The 27877-nt window shown below is 39.0% G+C and overlaps 1 pseudogene; it reads left to right on the top strand.

Moving 5' to 3' along the window:
- Positions 1 to 1906: 1906 nt before the first annotated feature.
- Positions 1907 to 4820, top strand: LOC139446518 (uncharacterized; annotated as a pseudogene).
- Positions 4821 to 27877: the final 23057 nt, after the last annotated feature.

Genomic DNA, 27877 nt, shown 5'->3' on the forward strand with positions numbered 1-27877 from the left:
TATAGTGTGTAACTGATATATTCAGTTATGATAAGAGACATTTAATATATGTATTACTATTTGAAAGTTCGGTAAATTGTATTTATTATAAGTTATCTACAACGAACTAGTGATGTGTAACTGTATGCGTTGCATGTATGGATTAATGTGACTGCTCAAACTAGGAAATAATTATTATGCTATTCTATTTATAGTATATAATGTGATATATTTTATTACAGGGTGATTGATCAATTGTGATTGATAATGGAATAAATGTCACCTCAACCAACACAACCGCAGCTCGTCATTTTTCGTAATGAACCACCCCTGCTACAGTATTTCTATCAACAGAACGCAAATGTTAAAGGGGCAAAATACGCGAAATACGCATCAGTCGGAAAGCGCACGTTAAATCTCCAAAGTAAGTAAGTAAGTAAGTAAGTAAAGGGGCACTAATCTAAAGCAATTCCCCGGGACAGGTTGTTGCCTTTGTTATTGTTTTTTTTTTGTGGTACCCGGATGATATCCCAGAAATCTCGACCAGTTCGCGACCTGTGCTGTGGCACCCGTAAAGCGCACAATCTGCTAATTGAGCAGCGCCACCTTGGTAATTATATTAACAAAGTCGTGTCAACCTGTGAAATGGACTTACTTTCGCGCTGGCTATGGGGCGAATGCGAACGACAGAATCGGCAAAAAAAAGGAGAAGATTGAAAGAGGGTAGAAAGAGGAACATCACTAGAAAATGTTTAGGACTGCACCACGATCGATGGAACGACATGCGAGAAAGCACTGGATCAGGCAACAGCGAATTCATCAAACATCAGCTCGATGTTCATGATCAATTCTGCGCCTGCAGCAAGTAAGTATTTCCTAATCACTTTAAAATATCAAACGATAAGTCAACACAAAGTTTAGAAATTGCTATTTTTGTGCCTATTTACGCTGCTGTAATATAGTTTTAGTAATGTTATGATTAAACAAAGTAGATTCCCGAAACCCGCCCTCCAAATTACCTAAATGAGATACGAAGTGTTTGTTTATAGTCGGTTTTTAAACATTGTCACATGTTTTAGTTCCCAGGCAATGGATACAGCTGATCATGAAGTGACCCTGACGATATCAGCATCGGGAACACCGCCACTTCCTTGTACGCCAGGACTTTCTTTTAGTAAGTACTCCATGCCAGTTTGTGGTCACGTTGACACTCCAAGTCCATCTCGTTTTGGTATGTAAACCTTTGTTCATGTACGTTTCAAAATTATATTTTTGCTTTCAATGGATGATAGAAGTATGATTATTTATGAAATTATTTAGTAATATTATTTCTCAAATTGTACAAAAGCAAAATAGGTATGTTTTTAAAAATAGTTTGTATATTTTCTCCAAGCTTCCTAATTTAGGTTGAAAGGTATTTAGTGACACTTTGCTTTGAAATCAAATTGTTGCATTGTCAGCAAACCTGTCCATCGTGTATTGCTGGCTTACTTACAGCTTATATTGTATGCAGTCTTATGTACCTGACTGCTTTCTTGTGATATTATTGCCTGTGTGGCCCATATACAATAACAATGAATTGTACAGATTAAAATATTGTTCATTGACCGGAAATAGGATTTACTTCTTAAATAATGTGCATGTGCACTTGTAAGTGAGAATTTCCTGTATTATCAGGACTACCTTTGGAGAGGACATTGACAACATCTCGGCATTAGAGGAGGATCTTCTAAACTTGCCCAAATTTGCCACAGATGATGATGATACACCTGATCACTTCCCTGACACTTCTGAGCCACTGTCTGAACTCATCTCCACACCGAAGTTTATTGGTTACCTGAGTCCGATCATGGCGTTTGTGAAACTGAAAGCCGGTTACACTTGTACAAGACCAGCCTGTGTTAGTCCGCTCATGTTCACGGACAAGATGTAAGGCACTGCCTTGGTTATACGATGGGATTGGACTTCTGGTTACTCGTGTGGATCCTGGGCCTCACAACCAAAGATGAAAAGGATGTTTTGTGGAAATCTCCAGCTGTCGACCAGTATCCACTTCAGTGGCAACTCCTTCGTGAAGATTGCTCTTCTAGCAAAATTCCTAAACCTTGGAATTATTGGCGAGCCAACTTTCTACAAGGTATTATATGATGACAATAGAATAAATTGACATCCTGTTAAAACTCTCAGACATTAATATTTATTTATTTAGTAGGTAATGAAATAAAAGTACCTCGGTGCTTAGGTACATGTTGACATTCATACATATTTGTTGAGAAATATTTTCCTGTATTACTAAGACACAGATTAGCTTCTTCCTGCAAATACTGCTGCGACCAAAATACAAATAAGTAGTTGAAGATGAGTTATGCCTTCATTTTAGGTTCAAAGACTATATGCTGCCCCGGCGATCAATACGTACTGGACTATGACGCAACTCATCTAAGAGAAGGTCCGACAACGACAGGATGTCCGCGTAGCTGGTGATGGGAGGAATGATTCTCAAGGTCATTCCGCCCAGTTCTCCACATATTCGTTTACAGACCTGGACACAGATGCTATCTTGCACCTTGAAGTTGTAGACATCCGCCAGTCAACAAGCAGTGTTGCTATGGAGACGGTGGCATTTCACCATGGCCGCAACTTCCTTACTTCCAAAGTAAAGGTTACAGAGGTTGTCACTGATCAGAACCCAATGATTACCAAAGTAATGAGTGAGTATGAAACAGATTATGATGTACTTATACTAAACACTTGTGGAAATATTACCTTTTATAAGTCGACTCGATGAAATAAACACTTTATTTGACAAGATTAATCTAATATCCTCTAAATACTCTGTGTATTGATTGAAAATATGGGAATAATAAATGAAGGATCGCATATTTAATTATATAGAGAGCATATTGTGGACAGCAGGAAATTCATTGGTAAAATTTAGAATTGTGGATCCTACTACAATGCCCTGTTGATTTGCAGGAATCCAGGCCATTGACCACCAGTACGACATATGGCATGATGCAAAAAAAACCCGGAAAAGCGTCTGATTGCTGTGAGTTATGTATATATTCTATAAGTTCTACTCCACTAACAAAATTCGATGTATTCCCCAGGAAATGTACTTTGAATTTAAAATCGTCATTATGCTACTGCAGTAGCATAATGACGATTTTAAATTCAAAGTACATTCCCTGGGGAATACATCTGGCCTCTTGCTTATGCTTTATTTTTCTAAACTTTCCATTGATTTGTACTTCAGTCATGATCATACAAGCCAAATTCTGCGCTGAGACAGTGGATTACACCTATTAAGAATCACTTCTGGTGTAGTGCTCAGGTCTGTGAAGGACAAACAATAACAATGAAGGTAAGTATCTGTTAAATGTGTTCCCTAGGTAGTTAACAATTACAAATTCATTGGTTACATAGTTGTATGAGATTGTGTGAATACAGTGATCTCATAATTGTTTTACTTGTTTACAGGAAATCTGGCTCAGAGTCCTGTCACATGTGTGCAACATCCATGAATGGCATGTTGCAGGACACACAGAAGGAAAGTGCTCTCATGCCCCCATCAACGAGACAGAGGACCGAGAACAACCAAATTCAGCAAATTCAGGTATATATATGGCAGCAAACTCACACTGAGGCATAAAAATTCCCCTTCTCCACATATGTTTTAAATATTTGGTATCATTGTCAATTAACTTTTCAAACATGTGACATAGAGGCAATTGAGATATGAACCAACCTGATTATGATAGTACAACATGTGTCATTATCATTTTAAAAAACTGGATTGTGTGGTCCAGATTTGATTATTTACAGACCACGTTATATAGCTTGAATATTGCTGAGTGCGGCGTTAAACAACAAACAAACAATATAAAAAAACCTGAATGTTATTATCAGTGTAAAACATTATTATAGGCTTTAAATAAACAGATAAAAATATTTTCAGAATAGGAATAATTTACCGTTAGTTAAATGTCACATGTTCTCATTTTTCAGACATACGGGCACCCTGGAATCATTTAAAAGTCACATTCTGACGTACTCTCCAAAACGCCCCTCCTACCAGTAAGTAATTTAGCAGTTCACTTAGACCAGATTATTGGTTGCATAAATTGGCTTATGTCGTAAGCATATTTTTATCATAAATATAAGATTTCTCACAAGTGTTTTTGACCAGGGGAATATTTAGATATTAATTGGTATTTGTGAACGTGATTTCAATCAATTTGTTGTCCTTTCCCTATACCCTAATTTGCATATATATAAGATTACATACATGCAGGTTATGTAATGGGACCTTAATAGCCATGTCAAGCATAGTAGTCTTATTATAAACATCTACCGTCATTTACTTAATAAATTATGCTTCAGGTTCACAGGCTATCGTGCAAGGAACCAGTTGGCAGCAATCTCCATCGACCTGAGCAAATCAACAGTGAAGGCGAAACAACGTAGCAATAGGCTTAAAAGTATTCTCAGACAACTGATTTTCAAAATCAAGAGGGAGACAGCTTCTTTTTTTTCAAATTGGGTGAATAGTGGGTATCAGGGGTCAAAGTGTTGCCATGATGTGTATTAGACATAATACAAACCATAAATCGGTTCAACAATAATCATATGTATGTTATCACATTATAGGTACATGGGTAAATACAGTAAGAGGGCCCAGCGCTGGAGACCAAGGACCGCAAAAGTGCCCAAGAATTACCCTTGCAGATGGGACCTACAGATGATGGCCTTGAAAAGGAAGCATCCAATGGCAGACGACTATCCAAGGTGCATCTCGTCAGCTATTGCAGACAGACCCTGTCCCCCGATTGCGGAACTAGTGAGACAATGTGTCACAAGATTCACAAAGTGAAATAGCTGTAAACTGTTGTAAATGGATTGCTGGATTAATGTAATTCTATATTTACTTTTTAAAATCCTGTTCAGGTTGTGAGATACATTGAGAAAGAGGATAGTGAACTGAGTTATCCAGTGTAAATATGTCAGATATACAATGAATTGGTGAGCGCGGACTGACCACATGGCAGCTAGACGACTTAATTGTTGACACGCGGGTAGAAATCGCTTCAGATCAGTGCCCCTTTAACATAGTTTGAAATGGTTGTGTGAGTGTAGTGATGATGTCATCATTGGAATACCGTTGTGTTGTCAGTTAGTTTTTGATATGAACAAGTAAATATCGTTTGAGTTTAACGACAACTTGAGTCTTCAGAGTCTAACGGGTTTTTTTACTTGGAAATGGCTACGCCCGGAGTATCGCAGTGGGACGAGTGTGAATCTGGAGATAGTGATAGTCATTTTAGCCAGCTGGAGAGTTTGTTCATTGTGAAAGACATCACGGAAAACGAGAAGAAGATTGCACGTTTTCATTTCTCATTTAAAAGGTGAGGCGAAGCGGGTTTTCACCACATTATCGGCGGATCAAGGGTCAAGGTATTCATCGGTAAAATTAGCATTCGTTGAGCGCTTTAGACCGGCGAGATCATCAGTCCGGCGAGATCATCAGTGACTTTTCAACAAGAATTGTCAGATAGGAAGCAGAGGAAGGGAGAAACGGCTGTGAAACTCAAATATTCCATCATGGATCTAGTTACCAAGGCATTTCCGGATGTTACCGATGATGAATCACGGTCAGCGCTACAGATTGCTCTTTACAGGAGAGCATTGACACCTGAGATGAGACAGAAAATATCATGGTTAGTGTCAGATGATGTAACCTTTGATAAAAAGGTTAGGAAAGCAGAACAAGTAGAGAGGGAAACTACTTGTGTCAACATGATTCAATCAGATGGGAATAACTTAAGTGAGGGACAAAATGCTATTTTGTTGGAATTAGCTCAGAAGATCTCAGAACTAACTGTTAATCAAGAACAATTCAGTGGCAGCAATTTCAAGAAATAATCCAAGGAATGATAGATGCTTCAAGTGTAATCAGCCGGGACATTTTGCACGTTATTGAAATCAGCAGGAAGGGAGTAGAGGATTTAAAAGCAAGTGTGACAGGTGTGGAAGAATGGGTCATATGGCAAGGGACTGTAGTGCTAAATTTCCAGTGTCAGGCAGAAGAGGTTTGGAAAACTAGATGTTGCTAGGGAGGATAATCGAGACTCTCTGGCAACCAAGGTGGTATCGTCGACATGTGTAAATTCACAAAATGCGAGAATGCCTTTTGGTCTATAAGGTGCACCCGCAACTTTTCAACGTCTTATGATGACTGTTTTTGGTGACCTCAATTTGGAGATTTTGCTGATCTACCTGGACAATGGGATTGTGGATTCGCGAAGCTTGGATGAACATGTGGAGCATTTGAACCTTGTTTTCAAAAGAATTAGCGATGCTGGACTGAAATTGAACCCCAAAAAGTGTGCATTTGCAAGGACAGAAGTTAAATACCTGGGACACATTATTAGCACAGAAGGTGTTAACCCTAACCCTGGTAGGGTTATTGCTATCAGACAGTTTCCAAGACCTGGAAGTGCAGCTGAAGTGAGGAGGTTTGTCGGTATGGCATCATGCTATAGAAGATTCATTTATGGATTTGCTGACATTGTGAAGCCTCCGTCAAAAAACGTATTTAAGAATGCATGTGAATGTGAGTCATCTTTTGTGAACCTAAAAGAGAAACTGTTGTCAGCTCCTATTTTGTCTTATACTGATTTTACCAAGGAGTTTGTGGTTGAGACTGATGTTAGTGACGTCAGCTTAGGGGCCATCCTTACGCAAGATGGGAGGGTAATCGAGTATGCGTCAGGAGCTGAAAAGAACTATTCTGCTACAGAGAAAGAGTGTCTTGCCATTGTGTGGGCACTGGACAAGTTTGCTGTTTACCTTGAGGGAAACCAGTTTACAGTTATAACAGACCACAAGCCACTGACATATCTTCTCAGTTTGACAGAGCCAAGAGGTAAACTTACAAGGTGGCGGGTTGCTCTTGAGAATTTTGATTTTATGATCCTTCCTAGACCAGGCAAGGATACACAAGTTCCGGATGCACTGTCAAAGGCGCCTCAAATGGACGCAATCGCCATACCAAGTTTATTCTCAATGGTGGAACTGATTCACATGCAACAGACAGATGCAGATATCACAGTACTGTGACAGTGGGTAACTGATGACAAGATGCCAAGTGATATCTAGCAAGAGTGATGGTGATAAACTTGAACTGTGCAACAATGTGCTTGTGCTGAAAACCATTGACTTGCACCCAATCAGCAGCAGAGAGAATTTGAAGGGCTCTTCATGATGGAAATGGCCATTTTGGAATTGATAAGACTATTGCTGCTGTGCAGAAGAAAGTCTTCTGGTTTGAATGGTGACTCGATGTAAGAGAGAGGTGCATGTCCTGTGTTACTTGCCTAAAGAGGAAAATCCTTCAATACCAGACCGAACACCAGAGGGGATGACGATTATCCCAGATCGACCATTCTTGTATAGGAACATGGACATTGCGGGCCCACGTCCAACATCACAATGAGGTAATCGATACTTGATTGTGCTGTGTGATCCTTTCAGCAAAGGAAGAGGCATTTGCGGTACCTGATCAGTCGGCTGAAACAACTGCTACAATTATATACACTGAAAGGCAAAAGAAATGTCATGTGGATGGATCATATAAATATCTTTATTTTCAAATGCTTATATATATATAAGTAAAGATATCGGAGAAAGTCAGTGTTTGACCCACATGAAATTAACAGTCTAGGGAATGTTTTTGCGAATTGTGAATTTTGGGAGGCACCAGAAGACATCACAGGGTAAAAATCAGTACCTGGTGTGGCCACCACGGGCGTTGACTACAGCCACACATCTCCTGTACATGGAGGGACTAGCCTGTTAATGGAAGGACATTGGGATATTGGCACATATCTTCAGGAACGCTACACACAGTTCTGCTGCCTTGGGCATACGTCGTTGAGTCTGCGTTGGATCTCCTCCCACAAGTGTTCAATGAGATTCAAATTCAAAAATTAAAAGAACAAGAACCTCTCCATACAACCCACAGTGCAATGGACAGGTTGAAAGAATGAATAGAACTCTAGCTGAAAGACTAGCTCTTCTAATAGAAGCTCATGACCAAAAGGTTTGGGGTGAGAAGTTACCGTCAGCATTGTCAGCTATTCGCACACCAACAAATAAGGTTACAGAAGAGACCCAATTCAAGAATGTGTTTGGCCAATCCCCTAGAGACAAAACAGACAGTGGTGTAAGCGGAAATCAGAAACCAGTGACTGATTCATCAGCTAAACTGAGTGAATTAGTGGATTTGTCGAAGACTGTGAGAGAGAAGATTTTGAAAGGGCAAGAGCAGAGGTGTGAATAGAAACAACATACCAAGTTTACTCCTTTCTGCGTTGATAGCCAAATCGGTGAAAATACTTACCGTATTCACCCCTGTGAAGGAAATGGACGCTCACGTGTCATCAATCACTGAAAGCTGAAAAGACATTTTGAGAGACCGTACCACTTGACTACAAGTATTAGTGGTAGTGATAGTGCTAGAGACTGTGTTATGAATGGGAACACTGAATGTCAATCTTCAGACTCACCTGACATTGACAACTCTACAGGCAGCATCAACATTCCAGGAGGTGCAAGTGACATTGTGTTGGGACTTGATGATGTAATCAAAGCAAGTGTTGTGAAACAAAAGTCAACAGACAATTGCCAGAGACATTCCAATCGGATTCGCCAGCCCCCAAAGTGGCAGAGTGACTATCATGTTTACATTGACTATTTTAAGTGAAAATGCCTTTATTGGCATTGGCTCGGAATCAGCCTTACACTTGGATGCAGGTTGCTGTATAAGTGACGTAATCTTCAACACGACGTTAAAACCCATTTCACCTCACTTTTATAAGCACACTTTTAAATGCATTCAGAAATGGCAATATTATGTTTCCTGCGACACAAAGGACGTATAACACCACAAAGTCATAATAAAGCATGTACCCATTTTTCCTCCTCTCAAATGTGAACAATATATATATATATATATATATATATATATATATATATATATATATACAACTAAAGCAATTATCGATGCAAATCATCGGATCAATTGCATACAAGTTGATATACTTATTTGATTAGTTTTGTTTGCTGTTTTTCGCCGTACTAAGCAGCACTGGCCTGACCACTTTATCCATTTAACCACAATCATAGGCTACTGTGGAGCAATTGTATCCTCAGATCGCGGTTCAAGCAACCTGCTGATGACCTTTTCCCTTTGGGTTACGACTTAACATAAAAAAAATGATGGAATAAAAGGAAAGCAAATTAAACAATTAAATTACATTGATTATTTCCCCAAATTGTCAATACTCATTACTCAAACGACCGTGCAATTAGCATTTTGTTTAACGTGTTTATTTGAAACTGGCAGCACTAGGACCTATGTATCTCAAAATAATGACTTCTGCATCTTGATACAAAAACACAGCTTTTACAGCTGCTTTGTAAAGCAGCTTGTTATCTGTATTCTAATGTACATCGATTACTACACTCGTCATGAATAAGTTAATCTATTAATACTACTATTTTTCATTGCGATAAAAAAGATCTACTTTACCTACATCTTTCAATTTTTTTTCTTAATTCTTGACTGGTGAATGTATTTTTGGCATGAAGAATTATGGGGTTGAAAAGGTAGTTGTTTTTGTTGTAGCAAAATAACTTATCCAGAATGGTAATATGAATAACATATGCAAGCTTCGAGTTTAAGTTCAATTTCTAACCAAAATCCTGTTACCGTTACAAAAACACATTAGAGGAAAGTTAATTGTAGGTATAAATCTATCATTAAATATTCTGGAGCCCTTTGTTCATATCAACAAGTCTCTGAAAATGTTTTTTTATGTACAAGTTAGCTGTGATAAAAATAAGTGAGAAAATGGCGAAAGATGTAGACGTGAGTGATTTGCTCTCACAATCGCACCAGGTTCTGAATCGTTATACTGACGATAGCACATCTTGTGGTACTCTATGTGAAGATCAAAAACATGAAAGATGTGTTTGACTGTTCAGATGTTTCATCCCGCCCTCCACAATGAGACACTTTCAAGTAAAGATTACCAACCATCTCGCAAGAGGTGTAATGGTGTCAGCGCAGATCCGAGTGGTCAAGGTAAGAGTGAATGCTAGACTTCCACTATACTTAAATGAAGAAATTGGAACCAGCGCAAGAGATGTTTTTGTGTCAAGATTACTTCACAAAGCTCAGGGTGACACTAATATGTTAGATGACTTGAGAAACTATCTGTTTGACTTATAAACAAAATGAATCCTTTCCATATCAAAACAGCATTCTAAAAGGGAGAAAAGACAAAACAAGGTGAAAAATTAGCTAAATTAGTTTTGTTCAGAAGATTAGTTGGTGAAATAATTGATGATATTTATGATGTTCTAAATCTACACAACAAAAGACCTACTCTTGAGAACGACGCTCAGCCGCTAGCCACGGTCCAATCAATCAGTGAGACAATAGCTCGCCTGGAGCCGGATCTTACTACATTGAAGGGAGAATACACGCAAGGGACTGCTTACATATAAAAAAATTAAACAGCTTGAAAAGGCAAACAATGTAATGAAGGGAAAAAATGAAGCTGCACGTAGTGACAGTGTTAAGACAAAAGAAACAATGTAGACTCTGCGTGGGAAAGTAGGTACGGCTGTAAAACAGTTACGCACAGCAAATAAGATGAATTCGGATGATGCTCAATTGTGCTCAGCCGAAATAAAGACGTTAAAAGCAAGCTATTTGTGTACAAACAAGACCTTATGATTCTAATCAAATCACAGTCAGCTAAGTTTGAAGAAAGATAAGAAAAACTTGTGAAATCTGGAGATAGACTTAAGAAACGGCACATTGACCTCACACCTACAGTTAATGACTTCAAGAGTAAGGTGGATGACGGCTGCCTGGATATTTCACTCATATCAGACGAGAGACAGCTTGGTGTCGCTTCGATTAAATCAAAAGTGACTCTCCTTACCCAAGGATTTTCATCAATAGAAGAAGATATGAAAACAATAGATCACCAATGCAAGGCTTGTTCCAACTCAGTTGGTGCTGTTGAGAGAGATTGCAGAGTGAGTGAGTATTTATAGTCACATCGGCAATATTTCAGCCATATCGTGACTAAAGCAATTTATACGTTAAGAAAACAACATGTTATACTATATAAAAACCTGTCATCAAAGGACAGTACAATTACTAGACTTATCACAGATATCATTTTTTTTAAAACTAGTACGTGATCATAAAAAAAGTTATTACAAAACAGAACAATACATTATAAAAACGGGCTGTAGATCGCCAGCAATTGAAGGTAGATCACCATACTAGGGACCATCGGGACTTATAGTACCTTTGCTACCTGCATGGACCCCAGCAGGATTTACATCCTACCTTCAGCCACTGGCGATTATTTGCAAGTTTAGCCGTCAATTAAAACTTACGAATATACTACGATTAAAATTGTGGTAGGCTTAAATTTACTTTTAACGATGTGGAGCTTATGTATCCTCTCGGGGGGACAATAATTTTACAGTACTTCAACCCCCTTCAAGGATACTGCCACAAACAATCTCAGTTGCAAATTTAAACTACCAATTATAAAACATTCATATTTAATTACATGTATCAATCAAAATTTCTCAATCAACTCTATTTCCTTTAAAAAACCAATAATTAAACGAGAATCAATACTATTAAAAAGATCCCTTATGGATGATACTTTGAAATATTTATCCCTTGTGATGGAAAAATCAATACAGTCAAGCAGGACATGCTTGTCTGTGATTCTTTCATCACAAGGGATACAGAATGGAGGATCCTCATCTTTCAATATATATTCATTTGTATATCTCGAATGGCCAATACGACATCGTCGTATGATGACCTCTTCGAATCTGGACTGACAACCCAAGTAGGTATAACCGATATGTGGTTTAATTTCATGTAATTTATTTATACCTACGTGGGTGTCCCACTTCTTTTGCATCAGATTTCGGATGTAACATCTGATCACTGGTTTATAATCACTGTATGGAATTTGAAGTGGTGTCACAGATTTGTTGAGTGCTGCTTTTGCAGCAGCATCGGCCATCGTGTTACCAGTTATGCCAACATGACTGGGTAACCAACAGAAAACGATGTCATATTGGCCAGTAGCAAGGTCATTATATAATTCAATAATTTCGAGTAAAAGTGGATGTGTACATGACATATTTTTGATAGCCTGAAGACACGAAAGAGAGTCTGAAAATATTATTAACTGCTTATGCTTAGACTGATCGTGAATATATTTAAGAGCTGTTAAGATGGCATGTGATTCTAGGGTGAAAATTGAACTATCATGTGGTAACCTGGACGAGATAGTTCTGGATCCAATGATAGTAGCGCTAGCAACTGCATCACCATCCTTTGATCCATCAGTAAATATAGATTTGTATGTGTCATATTTATTGCGCAGTTGGTTATATTCTTGTTGATAAATTAGTGGATTGGTTTGTGATTTCTTGAGTGTTGTTAAAGTCAGATCTACCACTGGCTTCACCAGTTGCCAAGGAGGTGAAGACAGAAGGCGGTGCTGAGATATATTTTCAAGATGTATATTTGCAGAAAAAATGGCAGTTTTAACCCTTATTCCAAGAGGCGGAATAAGAGAGGACTTAGTTTTGAAGAGTTCTTCATAAAGTGGATGAAAAACACAATCGTATTCAGGATTTGACTGATTTGAAGATAATTTGGTTATATACTGTAAAGACAATTTCAAACGTCGGAGTGTAAGTGATGGCTCGTCAGCCTCTACATATAAACTGTCAATCGGAGATGTTCTGAAGGATCCAAGACAGAGCCTTAATCCTTGATGGTGAATAGGATCCAGTATTTTTAGATTGTTTTTGCATGCTCCTCCATACACGATGGAGCCGTAAACAAGTTTCGAACGGATGAGAGCTCTATATAATTGGAGGAGGGTCTTCTGATCACCTCCCCACTTAGAATTTGAAACGACTTTTAATAAGTCAAGCGCCTTCAGGCATTTGGCTTTAAGGTATTTTATATGGGGTTTAAAAGTCAGGTGGCTATCAAAAAAAAGCCTTAAGAACTTGGCTTCTTTTACAATTTTAATAGGTGTGCCATCCAAATAAAGTTCTGGATCTTGATGTGGCTTATATTTCGACAAAAGTGAATACAATTGGTTTTTGATTTAGAAAATTTAAAGCCATTTTCGAGACACCATCTTTGAATCTTATTTAGACATAACTGCAATTGTCTTTCTATAGTATTCATATTTTTACCACGACAAGAGAGGTTAAAATCATCCACAAAAAGCGATCCATCAATTGAATCGTTTAAAACCCTAGAGAGGCTATTGATTTTGATACTGAACAATGTGACAGACAAAATACTGCCCTGTGGGTCACCCTGATCCTGATTATAATGACCAGACAGGGTGGATCCCACACGAACTTGGAATTGTCTGTCTGTTAAAAAGTTGGATATAAATTGAGGCAAACGGCCTCGCAATCCAAAATCATGTAAATCCTCTAAAATTCCGTGTTTCCATGAAGTGTCATATGCTTTTTCTAGATCGAAAAGGATAGACACTGCATGTTGTTTGTTTAGGATGGCGTTTTTGACAAATGATTCTAAACGGACTAAGTGATTGATGGTACTTCTATTTTTACGGAAACCACATTGAATATTTGATATGAGATTATTGGTTTCCAAGTACCAAACTAGACGATTATTTATCATGCGTTCCATGGTCTTGCAAACGCAGCTTGTCAATGACACTGGTCGGTAATTTGAAGGGTCGGTATGATCTCGCCCGGGTTTAGGTATTGGAATAACTATGGCATCACGCCAAGAAGGTGAAGAAGAAAACATCCTAACGTCCAAATTTCATCAAAAAATATTCAACAGTGTTTCTAAACATGATGCTGGTAAGTGCTTCAGGAGTTGATAATGTATGTTATCAGCTCCAGTAGCAGTATCATGGGATTGTTCGAGGGCAGTATGTAGTTCATGAATAGAAAAGATTTCATTGTAATCTTCCCCATTCATTTCAATCATTTCCCCAGATTTAAATTTAATTGGTTTCTTTTCCTGTTTTTGGTATTTTTGAAATTGAGGCACATAATTGAAAGAGGAAGAATGTTTGGCCAAAGTTTCACCCAGTTTATTTGCAATATCAGATTCATCAGTTAATAACTCATTCCCATTCTTAAGATGGTGAATGCCAGATTTAGAACCCTTACCTTTGATTTTCTGGATCATGTTCCATACCTTGGACATCAGCGTTCGTTAATTGATTTTTGAAACGTAAGCTTGCCAAGACTTGCGTTTATTTTGTTTAAACGTACGCCGTGCTTGTGCATTTGCAATTTTGAATTTATTTAAATTATGGACCATAGGATGGTGACGGAAAAAAAGTTCAGCTTTCTTCCGTGCCTTCCTAGCTTGTTTGCAAGTATCATTAAACCATGGTTTACATATGTGAGGAACTGCAGAGGATTTAGGAATACACATGTCAGCAATTTTGTTTAGTCCAGCAGAAAAGCATTGTATAGGGTCAGGAATGTCAATAATGACATCAGGCTTAAGTGTTTGCGTGCAAAGAGCCTCATAGAAAGCCCAGTTAGCTTTACTAAAATTCCATCTTGATGATGGACGAACATCAGAAGGGGTCACAGGTGTGAGAAGTGTTGGAAAATGGTCACTTCCACTTAGGTCATCGTGGACTGACCATTCAAATTCAGGCAGTATTGTTGAGTCTGTAATCGACAAATCAATTGTAGGGTACGTACCAGTACCAGGGTGCAAATATGTGTTTGAACCATCATTAAATATACACAAATCATTATCAGAAATAAAATCTTCCAACGTCTTGCCCCTGTTATTTGTGTGGGTACTACCCCAAAGTGGGTTATGACCTTTTAAATCACCCATGATAATGCATGGTGTAGGAAGCTGGTCATAAAGTGCCTGAAGATCACTCCGCTGAAGAGAAGATGATGGAGGAACATATAGAGAGCACAAAGTGAAAACAATGTGCATAGTTATACGCACTGCAACAGCCTGAAACGTAGTATTAAGTGGAACGGGGCTGTGGAGAACACCCTGCCTCACCAGCACTGTGGAACCTCCAGTGGCCTTTGTCCCTGGAGGTGAATATACATGGTAAGAATTATAACGTCTGATGTCTATTGGATCAGTATTTTTCAAATACGTTTCCTGAAGACATACTGCTGACGGTGTAAAGTCTTGTAGTAAGAGTTGGAGATCAGTAAAATTATTCCTTAATCCTCTACAATTCCACTGAATGATTTTGTTCAAGCTGCTCATGGCGGCTCAACAGGTGATCTTGAGTGGGAGGTACGTCCACTCCCATGGACTGGCTCTGTAGGGGTGACGTCCATCACCAGAGGTTCATACGAGTTATGAACCTCAATTGGCGTGGAAACAGCAGGCATCTCCAAGTGATGGAGTGCCCTTGTACTTTTTTGTAATTTCTTGCCCACAGAACGAATTTCAGCTTCTTTAGAAATAGGAGGAGGTTCTGTCTGGTAAGATGCTGATGGATGACCATTCTGACATGAAGCAGAAGAATGTTCAAGGACAACCCGCTCATCCTTGACCCAGGAGATACTAGTTTAAAAGGAAACAGAGGTTGTCTGAACTGCAGTAACTGATGTTGAAGAAGAGATTGCTGCTGAATATGTTTTAGTAGTCAGAGATTGAGCTGCAGATGGAACCAATTTTTTGGCTTCAAGATAGGTAATATTATTTGTGTGTTTAATTTTCAGGATTTTAGACTCAAATGCAAAAGTTGGACATGTTTTGGAGGAAGCCAAGTGCTCACCATTGCACTTGGCACATTTGATGTTATTTAAGCGCTCGAATGAAACGGCAGCACACAACCAACTTGCCACGGCAGAACTTGGCCCCATGACCAAACTTTTGACATTTGAAACATCGGAGAGGATTTGGTACATAAACCTCCACTCCGATGTTGAAGTATCCAGCTTTCAACGATTTGGGTATTTGGGGTTGAGAAAAAGTAAACAAGTATGTATGCGTTTTTACAATGTTGCCATCGTGTGTCTTTTTACATTGGTGACGCCTTGGTTTTTGAGTTCAGTAGCAATCTCTTCTTCACTCATGTCAGACAGACAACAAGCTAAGTCCCTCACAATACCTCTGCTCGAGTTCAGTGTCTTGTGCACTGAGACAACAACCTGAGTATTAACAAACTGTTTTAAACCCAACAGATGGACCGATTGTTGCCTCCGCGCACATTCGACAAGTAGGGAACCATCACGCAGGCATGTGACATTTTTCACATCACCACAGACACCTTTGATGCCCAAGGAGATAGCGAACAGGTTAAGTTTTAAGGGATTTCCATCAGCAGAAGCAAGTACAATGAAACGTGGCCAAGAATCGTTAATCTCAGGAGGGACCTCCTCATCAGACGAGAGTACATCCACATGTCTACGTTTATTTACAATTGGTTGAGCCATGGTGTGAGAATATTATTCGGCACCCCTGCTCCCCTCCCGCCATCGAGTGTCAACATGGACGATATTGCAGCGGAAGCCAGCTTGCAACACCAGGGTTACAGGGGTGTTATACTCCAGAAATAGAGACATGAAAAGCTATGAAAACTAAAAGAATAGATGTCAGGCTGGTTCGGCCACGACACAATTCCCAAGAACCACAGATTTCAGAGGTCTGTATCACCAGATTGGCCCATGAGCCACCGCCTTCTGGCATAGGACTCTAGGCAAAATATATAACAACAACAAAAGCGTTATCACATATTATGATAAACAAGTTGTTTTTTTATATGAAATTTCTAAAGACAAGTTTTCCATGCACATGGCGTGACCAGCCGATTGATAGAATCGGGCCGATTCTACCACCCGTCTAGGTGAAGTAAGGGTCAAAGTGGTGTGTTGGGCAAAGGAACACTGATCCTGGATCCAGTGCCCTCAACCACCAGAATCCCGTCCTCCACCGACACAGGGGCGCAACCCACGGCAAACAGGTTGCCCAATTTTGTCGCCTCATACGACAAACAATGGGGTGCTGTGGACAAATTCTGCCCCGAGTCCACACGGGGGAAGAGCTATTAGCGTTACCCAGCACTCACCACGAGGAGGTTGCTCTTCACGAGTGCCAGATTGCAGAGAGTTGAGAGCATACACATATGCAGATATGACCATACACATTGTGAACTATGGTTCTGCAACCGAAGATGGCAATATATCGGTGCTAAAACACCGAGATTCCGAGCTTGAACAGAAAGAATATAGTACATGTTACTGTCCTGGGTAAAACCTAACCTATTGTTACTGCATCACACATTGAGGTAGTCGCTACTGAATGATTGCCAACATTGCTGACTTCCCTTGGTCCTGAGACCACAACGAGATCTGTAGATGAGCAAACACCTGGTACCACGATGAGAGATGTAAGGCAGCCAGCTCCAGATATACCAATAAAAGATATAATGCCTCTGACAAATATTGCGCCGATGGAGAAAGCTGCGATGTCACATCATTCTGGAAGGAGAGATGTTAATTTCAAAGACCCAAGAAGCACAGTCACCACTGTTAAACAGCCCCTGAACGTGTGTCACTCCAAATCCAATCAAGGTCCGCACAAGCATTGACCAGTGAGTTCTGTTCTGCTACTGAAATTACCCTCGAGTATGACAGAGTGACAGGTATCAAACTGGCGCTACCAGATATTCAGACTCTCTATTTCTTTAGTGTTTATATGCCACCTGCAAACCTTTCAAGTGTTCTCTTTAAGCACTACCTCATACAACTTGATGATATCTACTCTGCATTCTCACAAACTTGCTCTGTGATAATTCTTGGAGACTTGAATGCCAAACTAAAAGGTCCAAGATATCATATTCAGACGTATAATATAATCTCTTTGATGGAGCTTTTCACGACGCAACACTCGTTTACTTCAGTGAATATGCAGGATTATTGTACAGGTCCTGTCTACACTTTTCAAGCAAACGATTGGGGCCCAGAAAGTCCAATAGACGACATCCCCGTACCAGATCAATTACTGGAGCTGGTCAGCAGTACAGAGGTAGGACAACCCTTTCAATATATCTGATCACCACCCTGTGTTTTGCTGCTTGAAGATCATCACAGCCACTAAACAGACACATACGTCATCTTTTTCGAGACCTTCATGGGATAAAGCAGTGTTCAATGGCAGTGTAGGGACTACACATTTGCAGTATCTCACACTCTTTGGGGTAAAGTCATACACTTACAGAGGCTGCAAAAGAGTGTATTACAGTTAGTCAGTATAGATCATATATCAAACCCTGATGGAAATACGAGGTAAAAAGATTCCATGACTCCATGTTAAAGGCAAGGAGAAAATGGATAACAGATGGGAAACCAGGAATGCAGTACGCTTCATACAAAACATACAAGGAAATTAAAGACTTATTCAGGAATGCAATGAGAAAAGCTGCAACAGACTTTGAAAACGTTCTACAGTCAGCCATTTGAAGGCTGGTGATACTTTGTTTACTGATAAATCTGCCATTGCCAATAACATTGGGGAAACTTTATCTCATCATTCTTCTTCATCTAATTACGCTCCTGAATTTCAAAAATATCAGCTCCAACAGGAAAAGAAAAAAGTAAATTTTACATCTGATAATGGTGGAGATTACAATGAGGTATTTTCACTACATGAGCTATTTACTGCCTTAGGGCAAGCTCATGATATAGCGGCAGGCGCTGATAATATTCATTATCAGCTGCTGCAACACTTGCCCAAATCATGCCTTGAAACTATGTTAAATATATTCGATGATATTTGGACATCTGGGATGTTTCCAGCTTCATGGCATAATGCCATTGTTATCCCCATTCCCAAACCTGGGCAGGATCATTCTGATCCATCAAATTACCGACCTATATCACTCACTAGCTGTGTTTGAAAAACTATGGAACGCATGGTAAATAATCGATTAGTGTGGTACTTCGAAACAAACAATCTTCTTACCAATATACAATGCGGTTTCCGGAAGAACATTAGTACTATCGATCACTTAGTGCGTTTAGAATCGTTCGTTAAAAATTCCATTGTAAATAGACAACATGCTGTATCGATCTTTTTCGACTTAGAAAAAGCTTACGATACAACATGGAAACATGGTATTTTAAAAGATCTTCATGATTTTGGATTACGAGGCCGTCTACCTCATTTTATATCCCAGTTTTTAACAGACAGGCAATTTCAAGTCCGAGTGGGTACAACCCTGTCTGATCATTATAATCAGGATCAGGGTGTCCCACAAGACAGTATTTTGTCTGTCACTTTATTCAGTATAAAAATTAACAGTTTGTCAAAAGTTTTAAATGATTCAGGTGATGGATCACTTTTTGTGGATGATTTCAATATATCTTGTCGTTGTAAACATATGCACACAATAGAAAGGCAATTACAATTATGTCTAAATAAAACTTGTTAAGGAGGCCAAGTTCCTGGGACTTATTTTTGATAACCACTTAACTTTTCTTCCACATATTAAATACCTAAAAGCTAAATGCCTGAAGGCACTCGATCTATTAAAAGTTGTTTCTAATTCAAAGTGGGGAGGGGATCAAATAACCCTCTTACATTTATACAGGTCACTAATCCGTTCAAAACTTGATTATGGCTCCATCATCTATGGTGGAGCCTGCAAAAGTAATTTACAAAAACTCGATACCATCCATCATCTAGGCCTGAGGCTTTGCCTTGGAGCCTTTAGAACCTCTCCTATTCACAGTTTATATATAGAAGCAGATGAGCCTTCTCTTAAACAACGCCGACTTAAATTATCTTTACAATACAACACTAAATTATATTCTAATCCGTCAAATCCAGCTTTTGAATGCATGTTCAATCCTCTCTACGAAGATATTTACAATAAGAAATCAACACTCACTCCATCACTCGGAATTAGAATAAAATCTGCCATAGCAGCTTCTAATATTAAACTCCAAGATATCGCTCCTACTCAACTTTTTTCATCTCCTCCTTGGCAAATGGTAAAGCCAGACGTAGACCTCACATTAACAAAACTAAAGAAATCAGACACCAACCAATTAATGTACCAACAAGAATATAATCAACTAAGACACAATTATGACACTTATAAATCTATATTTACAGATGGATCCAAGGATGGTGGTGCAGTCGCTAGTGCCACTGTCATTGGATCCAGAACAATATCTTCACGATTACCTGATAACAGTTCAATTTTCACCGCAGAAGCAAACGCCATTTTTACAGCACTTAAATATATCAGTAATCAATATAAACATAAACAATTCATAATTTTTTCTGATTCACTTTCGTGCCTTCAGGCGACAAAAAAATATGTCTTCGAAACATCCACTTTTAATCCAAATTCTCGAATTGATTAATGATCTTGCTACTGGCCAATATGACATCGTCTTTTGTTGGTTACCAAGCCATGTTGGTATCATTGGTAACACCATGGCTGATGCTGCTGCAAAAGCAGCACTCATCAAATCTGTGACACCACTTCTTATCCCATCCAATGATTATAAACCTGCTATTAGAGCTTACATCAGGGATCTCATGCAGAAGAAGTGGGACACCCAAGTTGGTATAAATAAATTACATGATATTAAACCAACTATCGGTTATACCCACTTGGGCTGTCAGTCCAGATTTGAAGAGGTCATTCTAAGACGATGTCGTATTGGCCATTCCCGATACACTCACGAGTATTTATTGCAAGGTGAGGATCCTCCATTTTGCATCCCTTGTGATGAGAGAATCACGGTCAAGCATGTCCTGCTTGACTGTATTGATTTTTCCATCGCAAGGGATCAATATTTCAACATTTCATCTATAAAGGATCTTTTTAACCTCAACTCTCGTTTAATTCTTGGATTTTTAAAAGAAATTGAATTGATAAATAAATTTTGATGTATAAAGTTATATATTTTATCAATATGATTATGAACTGCGATTGTTAGTGGTTGTACCCTTGATGGGGGTTGAAGTAGCGTAAAATTATTGTCCCCCTGAGAGAGTGCGTAAACCCACTTCATTCAAAGTAATTTATATATACCAGGTTTTTAATCGTAGAATATTTGTTTGTTTTAATTTTGGCTAAACTTGTCCATAATCACCAGTAACTGAAGGGATGGTGTAAATCCTGCCGGGGTCCATGCAGGTACCAAAGGTACTGTAAGTCCCCATGGTCCCTGGTATGGTGACCTACCTTTTGGTTGCTGGTGATCTATAGCCCAATTTTACGATGTATTGTAATTTATAGTATTATATGAATTGTGAAGTTTTATGATCATTTACTAGTTTTTAACCAACATCTGTGATAATCTAGTACTTTTACTGCCCTTTGTCGACAGGTTTATATTCTAAATTGTTGTATTGTCTAATTTGTTATAGTCACTATATGGCTGAAATATTGCCAATGTGACTTTAAATATCAACTCACTCACTCACTCTAATATACAAAGGGAACAACAGAGACAAAGCCTCAGCAGACTCAATCAGAGGTGTGACTTTTCTACCTGTCATCTCAAAGGTATTTGAAATAGCACTGTGCAGAAGAATCCCTGAATTTAGGAACTGCATATCCTTCCCGGATCCACACCAATGCGGGTTTACGAAAGGCCTTTCATCTCTTCATACTTCATTTATACTCCAAGAAGCAGTTCAACACTACTTAGAGAGGGGGGACACACCAAAGGTGGTTTTCCTTGACAGCAGCAAAGCATCTGATACTGTCTTGCACTCTTGTCTGCTTTAGAAACTGAAAGAACTAAACATACCTACTGCAATATGGAGGATATTAAGCATCACATACTCTGAAATGAAACGCTGTGTCATGGTCAACAACACACAGTCTTATTGGTTTAACCTTGAGAGATGTGTGAGACAAGAAAGTGTGCTCTCTGCCAAACTGTATTGGGTTAACATCAACGATCTTTTCGGGATTCTGTCAACTGCAATGAAAGGCTCAATGGTTTTTGATCTTCATATCTCAGCACCAACTCAAACGGATGACATCTCTCTCATCAGTCCGATAGCATCCTATCTCCAATTGATGGCAGCAACGTGTGAGAATTAAGTGGCGTTTCACTTTTTCCCCTTCCAAGAGCTGTGTGATGACAATCAAGCCACAACACATCCAATGCCACATACATTTATATGGAAAGGAATTGCCCATGGCGAAAAACACAAAACACGTAGAAGTTAAGCTAAATTTCAACTTCTTGGGAGAGAACAATAAATGCTTGCTTTGATAATGAAATCCTCAACGATGATGCTTATCAAGTCTGGCTGTCACTCTAAAGGTCATAATCCACTCACGAGTGCAAATCTGATTCGTTCTGGCAGCCTTCCTCGGGCACTCTTTGGTGCCAAACTTATCCAAAGGTGAACAAATCTCACTTGAAAGATCGCAACGCTCCTGTATCAAGACGTGCCAAGGCCTGCCTAGAACAACAAGGACTGACATCTGTAATACACTAATAGGGTGGCATTCTTTGGAATCCCATATCAACACAAGGAAAATATTCCTTCTTGGAAACCTGTGCAACAACCCGCACCATTTTCTAGCCAGACAGCCATTCTTCAATCGCCTCTACGCTTTAGAGAACAACTGTACTATGAATGCTCATGGCTTCATCCCGGATTAATGGACATTCTGGTGAAGTATCTGCTTCTACCCTTCTTACATGCTTTCATGGTCAGTGGTACATTTCCCGTGCAAAGTTCCTGGAAGAAAATTATAATGAAATCCATTCATGACCACGAAGAGAAGGAATGGAATACCCGAATATCTCTAGATCATGACCTTAAACATTTCATAAAAATTCATTCCACCAGAAAGCCCCACCCAGCCTGGTTCATAGCAAAAGCCAATCCAAGAATTAAGAAACAAAGTTCAAGGAAGCTGCTTCCTCTGTGGTCTACACTACGACGACCTTCTAACACACGCCCTGTGTCAATGTGAAACTTTATGCATGTATGAAGACGTGCTGGGTTGTAACATCATCAACATTAGTCATGTGGAACTCAAGTGTCTATCCCCAAGATTGATCCGACACTGATCTTGTGTGTAGTCTCTTGTCCTGTCAGCCTCCTGTGTTCCTGTCCGATGAGCATCAAGAACTGTTCCAAATATCTGTGATAACCAGACTATATGATACGTGCAACTTCTAAAGTAACTTAATCCATGTAAAATCTCACCTTCTCCCTGTGAACTTATAACATGTTTTCTCTCCAATGGATGAATAAAAGCATATATATAACTAAACCTGAATGTTCGATTCTGTGATTAGAAGAATCAACAGTTGGTACACGCATACAACCAAGTCAAGTAGCCTGACCACTCTATCCATTTAACCACAAGCATAGGTTACAGGGCAGCAATTGTATCCCAGAATCCTCTGGGGGTACATATGTGGGACACAGTTCAAGTTACCTGCTGATGGCATTTGCCCTTTGGGTTACGGCTTAACATAAAACAAATGATACACAAATTGACATATTTCATGTACTTTGTTAATCCGGACACTCTATGTCCAGAAACCTTGATTTCTCTTGGAAATGTCTTCCAATTAAACAATTAAATTACAATGATTATTTCCCCAAATCGTCAATACTGAATACTCAAACGACTGTGCTAATAGCATTTTGTTTAACGTGTTTACATGTAACTGGCAGCAGTAGGACACATACATCTCAAAATAATGACTTCTGCATCTCGATACAAAAACACAGATTCTACAGCTGCTTTGTAAAGCAGCTTGTTGTCTGTATTTTAATGTACATCGATTACACTCTTGTCATGAATAAGTTAATCTATTAATACTACTATTTTTCATTTCGATAAATTTATCTATTTTACCTACATGTACATCTTTCAATATTTTTTATGAAAAAAAGGGAATCATGGAGTTTTCTTAATGCTTAACTGGTGAATGTATTTTTTGGAAAGAAGAATTATGTGGTTGAATATGAATATCATATGCAAGTTTCGATTTCAGGCACACTTCAATTTCTAACCAAAATTTCTGTACAAAAACGCATTCTACATACACATGGTATAGGTTTTCAGATTCAGAGACACAAAATGAGCATATATCATCATCCATTAACTTCATTTTCAATAATTCCTTTGTTGGTATATAGAGCTATATTTATGCATATATGTACTGGAAATCTATTAGTTTAACATCAATGGTACATATTCTACAATTAGAGAAAACATTATTCCATAAAATGCTTTGATTAAGTTCATTTTCCCATTTATAACACATCAGAGGAAAGTTAGTTGTAGCTATGCGTTTATCATAAAATATTGATAATAAAATATTAATAAAAAAATGATAATTGCAATGAATCAATAAATTTGCGGGTAACTATCATTCTCAGACCACCTTCTTTAGATTTCCTTATCAAAGTAGATCTTTTTATTTTGTTTGGTTTATTATTCGAATGAACGTATAAAATAGTTTATCTAATTTTCCAATAAAATCATCGGATGGGTTACCTTTACGCAAATAGGAATGCAGCGTACTTGTTGATTTCTTTCATTATAACTGTTATTCATTATGTAAAATCCGCGGCGAACAAAACAAAGTAGAGACTACACCCTCTTCAGGCAAGTGCTAACCCAAAAGGAATTGAGTTTCTATCTAAACACTTTTGATGTAATGAAAACAATAATTACTTTTTTACATGGACTCGAAATCACATCCATTCTGTCAACATGTACTCAACATGGCGATATAGACAATGTATGCACTTGAACCATACGTGGTCCAACTCTTTCTAATGTTGTTTAGAGTACGCACGAGTTGGAAGTATTTGGATTTTTGCATGTTTAAGTCAATAAAGTCGTCAAGAGAATCATTTGGCACATACTTCACCCATTAATATGGTTATTACGAAATGCTTAATGATTTAGAGACACGCTAAAAACTAATTCTGAGTTTCAAGCCCTATTGTTATATTTTATTGCACATGTTTTAGGTATCTGTCAACATTTTGGCCTATTTAGGTTACAGGAAATAGTACTCACTGGTGGAAATACGCATCAAAGGCTATAGTTGGTGAGGTGCGATGACTTGGGGTTGAAGTCGCGTTAAAGTAGTTTTGCTCTTATATACTCGTACAGACGTGCATGTCCGTCTCTCTCGCACTGAGTGAGCGCGTTAATATTTAACTTCACATATTCAATATTTCAGCCATATCGTGACGAGAAGTTATAATTTAATAATACATATATTTAGACTAAATATATACCTGTCATCGATAGACAGTACAATAACAAGAATATTACTGATTCGATATGAAAATAGTTGATACCATTTAAAAGACTAAAGTATTAGCCAACAACACAATTATAAACATGAGCTATAGATCGCCAGTAACTGAAGGTACATGTACACTACTGCCTAGAAGTTCATTCTCCAAACACGCGTTCTACCAAACAAGCGTTTAGAACGCGTGTAACACGCATGTGACACAGGTGCTCACTCGTTGCACAAGCGTGTGTCCTGCGTGTACCACGGGACCGGGTTTCAGTTGAAGTTGACAAATATATCAAATAAATAGTGAGATCAAACAAAATAGTGAGATGTGAATCTTGAGTTGATGAGCGGTCATTGAGCTGTGTTCACCAGACCATAAACACAAGGTTGGCCCGTCTTAACCATTCCACGAGGGTCCAGGCTAGCCAGTAGAACAGTATTAAATTTACGGTTGGTAAATGTTCGCCATAAATGAAGTGATTGTTTGTGGATTGCGGACATATACGTTTTTAGTTTTGCCCACATGAGTCATTCCAGGTGATTGCACGTATAACGTTTTTCGTTCCCCAAATTCATGCTTTTGATCGTACAATTATGGAGCTGAGACAAAGAGACCCATCCATCATAAAATAATTAAGGTCCAATAAATAACAATGCTCCGCCAAACCTCTTAAATATAATCTCTGACAGTCGAACTACAGACTTTTAATGTCATACCACAATAAAAGCATTTTTAAGGCAATAACATGTTCCAGGATCTTGTATTATCTTAACACCATCGCCTTTAGAAGCAATGATCGTGAAACAAAAGATGGATCACAACAGTACTCATGTTCTTCCCACAAAATCACGTCTAAAAAGAAGACATCAATAAGTTCATGTGTATTATTATTTTTCGTCAAGATATCAAAATTTTCTCTCCTTGTTACGACCTCCGGGTTAGGCTTAACACGGGCCCTCCTTTGGTCAAAAGTTTGTTCCCCCTGTAATGAGTGTGTCACGCGTTGCACATGGGTATCACACGCGTGGCGGACGGGTTCTACACGAGTGACCAACCTGGTGCACACGGGTTGCGTAACGCGTTGCCGATGCGTGTAAGGGGAATTCATTTCTAGGCAGTAGTGTAGATCACCATACTAGGAACCATGGGGACTTACAGTATCTTTGCTTTACCCGGCAGGGGTTTATATCATCCTTTCAGTAACTGGCGATAGTTCACCAGTTAAGCCGAAGATTAAAATGGCGAAATTAGTGCATGAAAATACTTCGAATGTTGAACTTACATACCCTCTTAGGGGGAGAATCACTGTTACACCATTCAACCTCCCTCGAAGGTACAGCCACTGACAATTTAAGTTACTAATTAGAACTGTCAGTTTATTAAATAATACACTAAGTACATACAAATCAATCAATCAATTCTAGTTCCTTAGAAAAGGAATGTTGAATGAGAAAAGGTTGTTCATTCACACTGAGTGGATGTGCATTGTTTTACTCCGCTTTTAGCAATGTTCCAGCAATATCACGGCAGGGGACACCAGAATTGGGCTTCACACATTGTACCCATGTGGGGAATCGAACCCGTCTCTTCGGTGTGACGAGCGAACGCTTTAACCACTAGGCTACCTGATCGTCCCTTGTTCACAATGAAAATAATGATCCCTTGTGATGAAACAATCAATACAGTCAAGCAGGACGTCTGCTTATTCATATATCAAATATATATATATACTACTCAAAATTTGATAAGGATCGTAGATATTTTTCTTAATAAAAAAACAAAATAACTGCATAACTGGCAGTATTGTGTCCAAGTGAAATCAAAAACGTCTCCAACACACTTGCACGTGCATTTCATGCCATGGGAAATGCGTTTCACATCACAGTTCATGCTTTTGCTACCATTGCACGATTTCTGATTCATTCTGAAACTTTAAACTCAATTGAGTGTTTACACTACGTTTATCTACGCAATGCCCCCTCAACGTGTAAGGCGTCGCCTGACGACAGAACAACTGGGCAGATGTATTGGAATGCTTGATGCTGGCTATTCACAACGTGACGTTGCCAATGCACTAAACGTCAGCCAGAGCGTTGTAAGCAGGGCCTGGTCCCGACAGCAAAAGTTTGGTACAGCAGCACACCGACATGGGTGTGGTCGTCAGAGGTCGACAACCCAACGCCAAGATAATTTTGTGGCTCTTCAGGCACGACGTCATCCCTTCTGGACAGCAACCAGCCTACGTAACGACCTCCTGAACGCCTCGGGGGTGAATGTGTCCACTCAGACGATACGGAATCGTCTTCACAATGCAGGTCTCTTCTCGAGAAGGGCATGTGTCCGAATCCCCCTGACTGTTCGACACCGGCGGGAGCTATTGGAATGGGCTGAAGATCATGTCACTTGGACACGGAACGATTGGGTTCCAGTTCTGTTCACCGATGAGTCCAGGTATTGTTTGGACTTTACAGACAGGAGGCAGCGGGTGTGGCGACGACAACGTGAACGTTTCCA

The sequence above is a fragment of the Haliotis cracherodii genome, unplaced genomic scaffold, assembly GCF_022045235.1.
Source record: "Haliotis cracherodii isolate W230 unplaced genomic scaffold, xgHalCrac1.p SCAF_6, whole genome shotgun sequence".
NCBI lineage: Eukaryota > Metazoa > Mollusca > Gastropoda > Lepetellida > Haliotidae > Haliotis > Haliotis cracherodii.